Raw genomic sequence first — 10,024 nt, forward strand, 5'->3', positions numbered from 1 at the left:
TGGGATTCTCCAGGCAATGATATTGGAGTGGGTACCCATTCCTTTCTCCAGGGGATCTTCCTGACCCAGGGATTGAACCTGGGTGTCCTCCATTGCAGGCAGATTGTTTACCATCTGAGCCACCAGGGAAGCCCCCAGTTAAGGCAGGAGGCTGCAACTGCTGGGCCTGATATAACTGAGGTCCTGCCTATTCCCAGGAGTCCCTGAAGAGGTGTCTCAAGAGGGTGGATACCATGGTTTCCACTTTTCTACATCTCCACAGTTTTTGCAGAGGATGGAGTGTGTGCTGTAGTTACTAGTTACTCTGATACAGACTCCACTTCTTGTGCATTCCCTAGTCAGTGATTGATATAAGTTCATTGATGGATTGGAACCAAAAAGGTAGAAGAGGACCAACTCCTAGGGAGCAGATCCCCTGCTGCCCCTCTGCCTCATGCCACCAGGACCCTGTGTTTTTCTTTCTTTCTTTTTTTTTTTTTAATAACCATTTAAATCTAATACCATGCAATAGCCAACAATACATTTGCCAATATATCCATCAAAGTGTGATCTCAAATTCAGCATCGTTTTAACAGTGAGGACCAGACAGAACTCTATCCCCTTCTTAGCCCTACAATGCAAATCACAATGTAATTAATGTTTTGGACAGCTCCTTCACATCACTGACTAAGACTGAGCTTGTGGAAATTAAGTCCTATGAAGCTTTTTCATATATTGCTATTGCCTTTTGGAGTTTTAAATTGAACTACAGTTGATTTATAATGTTTTGTTGGTTTCAGGAGTACAGCAAAGTGATTCAGCTCTGTGTGTGTGTTCTCTTTTCCTTTCAACTTTGATAGAATTCATTTATTGCAAATATAATTATCTTTTGCCCCAATGTAGAGCAGATGTCAGCAGTACGTGGACTTGTTCTGCCTCTTGTTTAGAATGAGAAGATCTTGATTCTTCATGATTAGAATCAGTGACAATAGATGCCAAGTACCAGTCCTTTGGGCTATGTTTCCAGTGAACAAGTCGGGAAGTCCACCATAGTGTAATGGTGCTGCATGCTGAGTTCTGCGTTGGTGGACAGGAGGTGCTGCTACTGGGCCCAGATCTCCATCTTCTGTCAATAGTAACTTTTAAAAAGCTAGTCTCGTGGTCACGATGGAGAGATTTACAGATGTTCCAAGGAAGCCCTTTGCCTGGAATTTACACAGCAGAGCACATATTGACTTTGTGTCACTGAGAGCAGCAGGATTTATTATTCCTGGAGATGTAGTAACCTTGACTTTGGCTTGGTCAATATTTATCTCATGAGTCAATAAATTTGCTATAAATTGCAACAAAAGCCAACAGCTTCTGATCCTGGGCTGTGCTCTGAGGAGGACCCCACACACCTTGGCTCTTTTTTGTAGTGAACCACTGATCAGACCTGTGAAACAGTCTCAGGGATCCTTTATTTTTAGTGAATTCAGTCTGGTTATGATAGCAGAGTTTATCCAAATAACTCGATGTGGGTGGAAATTACAGACTCTGAATCTTTCTGTCTTCTTTTCAATCTTTTTTTCCACTTATGCTTGCTTCTAGTTTTAAGCTTTACCTCTTACATTTAATTATATGGCCAATTTTTTCATTGGAGTATAACTGCTTTATAATGTTGTTAGTTTCTGTTGTACAATGATGCGAATCAGCTTTATGGATGCAGATCAATCATTTTGACCAAAGGAGCATCTTCTCAGCCCAACTTTTTCTAAAGCTGATGTAAATGCCAACCTCAGCCCTGTCATGAGCAGGTGACATGTGAACCTGTTATTCCTGGGCCTGTCACTCAAGGGGTAATCTTAGTTGCCCCCCCTCCCTTTTTTTTTTTTTTTTTTTTGGTAACCAGGATCTGATCTCCTACCAGCCTCTGTGAACTCAAAATTCTTATTTAGCATTTGTTGGTTCGATAGCTTGTCAATGTTTGAGACGATAGAGTACCCTAGGAACCACCAAAGCCTGTTTCCTCTATCTGGAAGTGACCTGGTGTTGTGTCCCCAGATGACACCTCCTCTATAGCTTGAAAGGACCTCTACCCAGGATGGGGCTCTGGGCAGCCCCCTCTACCCCACCCTGTATGTTTTGGGTGGAATACAGAGTACACTGTGTAAGTGAACACACACCAGCACTTCTGGTTGCACAGAGCAACAACATAGGGGTGTCTGCTTGCCAGACAGTTGCTGGACTTTACCATGAAGTTACTGGGGCCTCAAGGAGCCTGGCTCACAAAGAAAAAATTTTAAGTTTAAAAAAATGTCAAACATTTCTTTGGTTTTTAAAATTGTTCTCTAGCTTTACTGAGAGTTGCACAGTTCCACTGTGTAACCTAAGGTATACAATGTGATGGCTTGATATAAACACATAATGTGAAATGAAGACCACAATAAGGTGAGTTAACAGCCACCACCTCACATAGTTACCTTATATGTGCATGTATTTTTTGCTGTTGTTTTGGTCTGCTAGCCTAGACTTTGAAAAATGGTTGATTTCTACTGGAAACATTAAGATGGCATCACCTCTTCTTTCACATATCAAAAGTCATCAAATGTGAAATGGTCCCTAATGAAGGCAGTCACTTACCACTTCATGTGCCTGAGTAAACATACAACAAAGACTGCTCAACGTAAGGCAGCACCACTGTGATTCATATTTGAAAAAGGTAGGTGTTTTCAATCTTTATTTGAAAACAAAGTATTGGATTTCCAGAAGAGAAAGCAGCTCTGCTTTGCCTCACAGAAAAGCTGCTTTAGTATAGAGTCCATTCGGTGTTCTCCTGCCCTGAAGAGAGCTGTTCTGATGTGTTGGTGGCTCTACACAATGGGTAGTGGTGTGGTGACTCTCTACACAAAACTTTGCTTTCTGCTTTCCATCATAAATCTCTGCTTCATGGAGGTCTTAGGAAACGATTTTCCAGGTGCCCAGAGCCATATTTTCGTTCATCAAGACCTTCTTGAGACTTCCCTGGTGGTCAGTGGTTAAGAATCTGCCGGCCAAAGCAGGGAACATGGGTTTGCTCCCTAGTCCTGGAAGATCCCACATGCTGCAGAGCAACTAATCTCATGCGCCACAACTGCTGAGGCATGCATGCATAAAGTAGGTAACAAGCAGCCCACCTATGGCAACAAAAAGTAGCCCCCACTCACCGCAACTAGAAAAAGCCCGCGCACAGCAGTGAAGACCCAGTGTAGCCAAAAATAAATTAAAATACAGTAAAAAAAAATTTTTTTTAAAGACCTTGTGGTGGTAGAGGTAATGGTGATGGTGATTGTCTTTGGTGGGGGTGGTGTTTGGAAGGGAGGGGGCAGATTTATTTTATTTTATTTTTTTGCCCAAGTTGCTAGAGAAGTTAGGTTACTGACAGAATACTGTATTCTATAAAATCTAAAACACAGACTGTGTCAAAAGGATTCCAAACAGACACTGAACCATTCAATGTCACAAAATACTTCCCAGATAATAGGATGTTTGTTTTCTAATATTTATGTTGGGAGGATGTGGCAAATAAAAGCAAGGATTCTGGAGCCAGGCCACCTGGATTTGGATCCAGTTCCTCCCACTTACCAGCTGGGTGACTTTGGGCAAACTAATTATCTTCTTGTGCCTGATTCTTCATAAGTAAAACAGAGATCATTGTAGTGTTCTGATTAGCACTGTTATGAGAATTGAGCTAATATTTGAAAAGCGTTTAGCATAGCGTAAGGCACATAGTACCCTGGAGAAGGGCATGGCAACCCAGTCCAGTATTCTTGTCTGGAGAATCCCATGGACAGAGGAGCCTGGTGGGCTGTAGTCCATGGGGTCTCAAGAAAGTCAGACATGACTGAAGTGACTCACCATGAATGCAAGGCACATAGTAGATACTACATTAAGTGTTTTATAAATATACTTTATCTTATAATGATAATGACTTTTGTTTAATAAACACCTCCAGTCAGCCAGTGTCTTCATGCACTTCGTCACATTTAACCCTCACAATAACTCTCTAAGACATGTTTTACTTTGCAGATGTAGAACTAGACACAAAAGAGATCATTTACTTTGCCTCAGGTGCCTGGGCAAGTGAAAAGATCTAGGGGTTTAATTCAGGTCTTTTGGGCCAAAAACCCTGATAGAACTTTCATTATAACATTGTCCCTATAAAATTAAAAAACTACACTAACTGAGCAATTATTACATAGTTGCCACCTTCGCATGTGTTGCCTCAGTGACTGCAACAAACCCACTGAGAATCTTGCTCCCATTTTAAGGCAAGACCTGGGGCTCATGGAAATGAGTTATCTGTGTGTGTAGTAAACCCAGGGTTCAAACCCAGGTCTTCTGTGAATAGGCACCTGCCACCATACCCTGAAACCACAAGATTTCACATGTGTTGAACAGGCATTCTGAGCAGCTCTCACAATGGTATCCTCCCACACTCCAGCTTTTTGATTTGAAGTTTTTCAGGTCTACAGAGACGTTGAAAGAATTAGATGATGAATAGCTCATTATCCTTCAACTAGGTTCAAACATTGTTAGTGGAAGAATTTTTCAACATTCAGAAAAGTCACAAAGAAATATTAAGTGGGCCAAGGAAGGCCACTTTTCAATAAATAATAAATTATAAAGGGTAAAATACACAATAAGATCAGTTGTGATGAGTATACAAGCACCAAATAACATACCATCAAATTCATAAAGGCACTACTATGAGAAAAAACAGAAGGACACCCAAAGAATGACTTCAATTCATTTCTCTCCACTCATAAAACATGAAATAAAGACATGAAACATATATGACCCCCAAATAAGAGTTGGTGCTCAAAGAAGCAGAGGGAGCCTAGAGGGACAGACCTGCTCCAAGGAGGCAGGACAGGAGAGGCATGACTAGAAGGCTTGGGAAGATGAGCAGGGGTAGATGAGCCAGTGCAGCCTGGGGGCACTCCAATCAGAAAGATCTCTTTGTGACCATACCTGCCAACCGAGGGGAGGACTCAAACCCCAGGCTGCCAAGTGGCAACACAAAAACCACAGTCTCTGAAGAAAGATGGGAACAGGAGTCCTTCCTCCCTCTGCCAAACTATAAAAGCAAACAGACTCCCTCTGAGTCAAGTTCTTCCCTTTGGGAATCACTCATCAAAGTAGCCTTTGCTTAGGTGGCCGGGGACAGAGGTCCTCAAAGTCAGGTGGCAAGTGTGCAGACGGCAAGGGAGCAGCTGAGTTGCTTGCATCAAAGAGTGCAAGCGTGAACTGATGACTTCAGGGGTGTTTTAAAGCACCATGCAGATCACACGGCATCCCTGCCTAAGGGACTACATTCTCTTTCAAGGGCACCAGCTTTTCTTTCTGGATTTGTACCTAAGGTTTTCTTACTTCCCTTCCTTGCTCCAAAGTCTGAGACTGGGATTGTTTGAGCTGGCTGACTGCATCTGGTACAGAATGAGCTGTTAAGGATGAGTGATGTGTATGGGTCACAGGTGCCAAGCCCTGAACTGCGTGTGAGTCTGTTGGCATAAACTCTAGGCAACTTTGGCTCCTCTTAATTTTAATGCAGAGTTTTCTTTATAGTAAAGTGATAAATAGATATTTCATTTATTTTAAAGTATAACCTAAAGATATTAGGTACACCCAAAATAAGTACAAAATTGTATCTTCTGTTTCAGTGGGTTTTATGATTTTCAAACATTTTTGTGTCTACGGCCTTTTCTGAGCATCACATCTTCAGGCCATGAATCATCTGCTTCATGGGGCCTACAGCCATCTGTCCAAGAGGCATGGCTGGGACAAGAAGAAGGGGCCACCTGAATCCTCATTACTGTGGAATCAGCTGGAACTGTGAAAGAACAGGAATGGTGACACCCAAGCCACTCTTACACTTGTCTTATGATCACATAAAAATTGTAACAATTTCCACCAGTAGTGGAGTAAAATAACATCTAAAAATATTAATCTCTGTGCTTTCCTCTTCCCACCACCTCATAGGTGACCTCCTTCCAGGTGGCTGGAAAAATCCACAGGGCTTCGAGTTGGAACAGAATTGCTTCTGAGAAGACGGGAAGAGGGGGAGGGAGGGGCTGTGGAGGGAAGGAGGAAAGGCAGAAGGAAGGATGTAAAGAGAGAAGCTAATATTTACTTATGTGCGTGTGTGTTTACTGTTAACAAGGACATGAGCCTCAAAGGGAAGGCTTCAGGGGAGTTGGGCCGAGGGTGTGGAGGACCAGCAGAGCCCACCGTGGCTGGCTTGGGTGTTGGACAGCTCACGTCTTCTTGAAGAAGTGGAAGAGGCAGGTCTGGAAACTCAGCAGCCACAGGACCACCAGCCATTCCTGCTCCTCTGAGGACATGACCCCGCTGCTGCCACCCTGGCACCAGCCCCTCAGGCAGGACCCCTGCTCACTGCTCTGGGAAGCAACCAGGTCTGCAGAGGACTTGATTTTTTTTCTTCTTCAAATTACAGTCTCCTCAAGGCATGCAGAACAAACTTGTGGACACAGCATGGGAGGGAGAGGGTGGGAAGAATTGAGACAGTAGCAGCATGGAAACATACACATTTAGTGTTCAGTTCAGTTCAGTTCAGTCTTTCAGTCGTGTCTGATTCTTTGCGACCCCAAGGACTGCAGCACGCCAGGCTTCCCTGTCCATCATCAACTCCTGGAATTTACTCAAACTCATGTCCACTGAGTCGGCGATGCCATCCAACTATCTCATCCTCTGTCATCCCCTTCTCCTCCTGCCTTCAATCCCTCCCAGCATCAGGGTCTTTTCCAATCAGTCAGTCCTTCGCATGAGGTGGCCAAAGTATTGGAGTTTCAGCTTCAGCATCAGTCCTTCCAATGAACACCCAGGACTGATCTCCTTTAGGATGAATTGGTTGGATCTCCTTGCAGTCCAAGGGACTCTCAAGAGTCTTCTCCAACACCACAGTTCAAAAGCATCAATTCTTCGGCGCTCAGCTTTCTTTATAGTCCAACTCTCACATCCATACACGACCACTGGAAAAACAGACACATTCTCATATGTAAGATGGACAGCCAGTGGGAATTTGCTGTGTGACCCGGGGAGCTCAACCCAGTGCTCTGAGACAGCCTAGAGGGGTGGGGTGGGATGGGAGATGGCAGGGGGATTCAAGAGGGAGGGGACACATGGACACATGTGGATATTCTTGTTGATGTACGGCAGAAACCAGCACAATACTGTAAAGCAATTATTTTCCAAAAAAAATTACAGTCTCCTCCAAGCGCATGTGACTGACAGAGCCCAGGTCTGCTTGAACCTATGGGTCTACAGCCTGGCGTAAGGACCCTGAGGAAGTGACTCCTGGCTCCTGTCCTGGAGCAAGGACTCCTAACAGGGAAAGTTACCTCTACACAGGATAGGCGTTCAGAGGACTGTCTACCAGCCCAAGAGTAAAAGCAGAACCAGGCTGGAGAGAGAACTGGACAGCCCCCAGCGCTGCTCACGTGCGGCCTCCCCCCTAGGGAAAACGCCAGAAAGAGAAGTGTGTGGGCAGGGAAGAGAGCTGCGGGGCCCTGTAGGGCTGGGGAGGGGCCCCTGGGCCTCGGAAGGAGATGGCAAAGCACCCACAGTGCCTGGCACTTGGTGCCCACACGGCCGAGCAGCGTGGACAAGGTACTCACCACAGGTCAAGAGAGTGCCCTGCAGCCTGCAGGGCCTGGGCGCTGCCCTGAGGCCCCTCAGGACAGCCTCCCCGTCTTCCAGCAAGGGATGCCAGCCTGAGCCTTTCAGGATGTCCAGCTCCATCCCAGCAGCTGCATGTGGACCACCTCCCCTTGAGTGGCCCAGGAGCAAGCAGCACTCAGCATCCAGAGCGGTAGGCGTGTGGTGGGAAAGGAAGCCACCCCAGGACTCAGGGAGGCACTCACATGTAATGAAGCCCACCCCCACTGCATCCTAAGGGAATAAACGCTACTTTTACAAAGAGGTTATCACATGGAAGCTAGACTGTGATGAGACAAGGAAAACACAAGAGCCTGGGAAAGAGCAGAGGCACGAACAAACACACACGTGGAACATGTATGTCTGCTCCAAGGCTCCTCCCACTGGACACGCAGGTGTAGAGGGGCAGTCATAACTTCACAGTGCAAGGCATGGTGACGCCATCTCAACCGAGTGGGCTAACCTCATGGATGCCCAGAGCAGGACAAGCATTTCTGGTGCATTCTTGCTGAAAATGCACAATCTAACCCTAGTTGGAAGGTCGAGACATCAGACAATCCTCAAGTGAAGGACATCCTGGGGAATAACTGGCCAGCACTCTGCAAAAGGATCAAGGTCATGAGAAACAAAGAAAAACGTGGCAAATAAATGCCATGTGTGACCATGGGTTGTTCTCCTGGACCCAACAAAGACATTAATGGGATGTGTTTTGAAATGTAAATAAGGCTGCAGATTATTACTCTAATTGCATCAATATTCATTACATGATTTTGATAAGTGGTCTATGGTTATGTAAGATTTAGGGAAGTTCACTGAAAAGTATATGGGAATTTTTAAAATTTGAACCTTTTATTAAAAAGTTATTTATTTTGTGGTCGCACTATACAGCATGTGGGATCTTATTTCCCTGATTAGGGATTGAACCCACACCCCTGCAGTGGTGTGGAAGCTTAGAATCTTAACCACTGGACCATTTTTGTAAGTGTGGGTTTATTTCAAAATGATAAGTTGACATTAATGAAATTGTATGCATTGGTGTACCAGAAGGAGAAGGAGGAGGAGATGTAGGATAGAATATTTTGCAAATGTCTCTATAGAGCAGGAACCAAGCCTGCAGATCACAGTTTCTGATGGTGAAGACTACCACCTGCCACCTGCAATGACTTACACACGGAAGAGGGAAGAGGGAAGTAGGTACGGCAGAAGTGTTCAGTCTGGTGCAGGACTCTGAGTTCTTTGGCTAAGCCAACATCATGGCTCCTTCCTTAGTTCTCTGTGTGACCAAACCTTCAGGAGTGACAGAGTGGCCATAACAGTCACCCAGATAGGCATGCCTGAACCCCACAACACTGGCACTATTGGCAGGCTTGAGCAAATGTGCCAGTGGGGGATGTCCAAAGAGGCTGCACACCCCCAGGGAAGGCTGGCCTGTGACCGCACAGCAGTAGCAGGTGTGTGCAGGTGAATTCACGCCACTTCTCCAGGCTGCCTGTGGTTTATCTGGTGCACACAAGTGACCCCAAAGTTCCCAGGTACCCAAGTGATAGAGGGAAAGGCTGACAGTTTCAATAGACTGGCAGAACATGGGGTCTTGGACAAGGTTACTGAGGACAGGTCTTCAAAACTGAGGAAAGGACTTCACTTTGGGGCCAAGATAGAATAACAGGGCCATTGGAAACAAGTAAGAAAATGGACAAGACATGTGAAACAATGTTTTTTCAACACTGGACATCAGGCAGCAGAAGACAGGAATACCAATGGGGGAAGGAAGAAGCTCAGTTCCACAATGGCTGTAGGACCCTTCCGGGAGAGCTTCTAGGGTCTGATCAGGGAGGAACTCATCTAGCCATGCCTGACAGTCCCCCTGAGCAGAGGGGCAGGGACACCACGGTGTTTATAGCACACAGAATGTGGAGCCACAGAGGAGAGTCTGCAGAGAGGGAGGGCAGCTCTGAAGATCAATTCCTACACACTGACCAGAACATGCGGATGGAAACTGAACCAAAGCCAGAACCACCCAAAAGTGCAGAGGAAGCATAGCCATCCCTCAACACAGAGGCAAGGGCAATTCCTGCCCCAAGTCAGAATGCAACAGCTATTGGGTAAAGTACCCAGAAAATGGCTTGAAAATAAAGCAGCATGAGCTCTGGATAAAAGGTTGCTTTGGATCTAACCAAGCTCTCAGGCCTGAAAAGTATCATACTGGTTGCAAGTAACTCAATGGCATTACAGAATACACCAAAAACATTTACAGGAATAGAAAATACCAAGCATACGAAACCAATATGTAATTCATGATGTCTGCATCTAATCAAAAATGATCACTCATGCAAAGAACCCAAAATATACA

The sequence above is a fragment of the Cervus elaphus genome, chromosome 18, assembly GCF_910594005.1.
Source record: "Cervus elaphus chromosome 18, mCerEla1.1, whole genome shotgun sequence".
NCBI classification, from domain to species: Eukaryota; Metazoa; Chordata; class Mammalia; order Artiodactyla; family Cervidae; genus Cervus; species Cervus elaphus.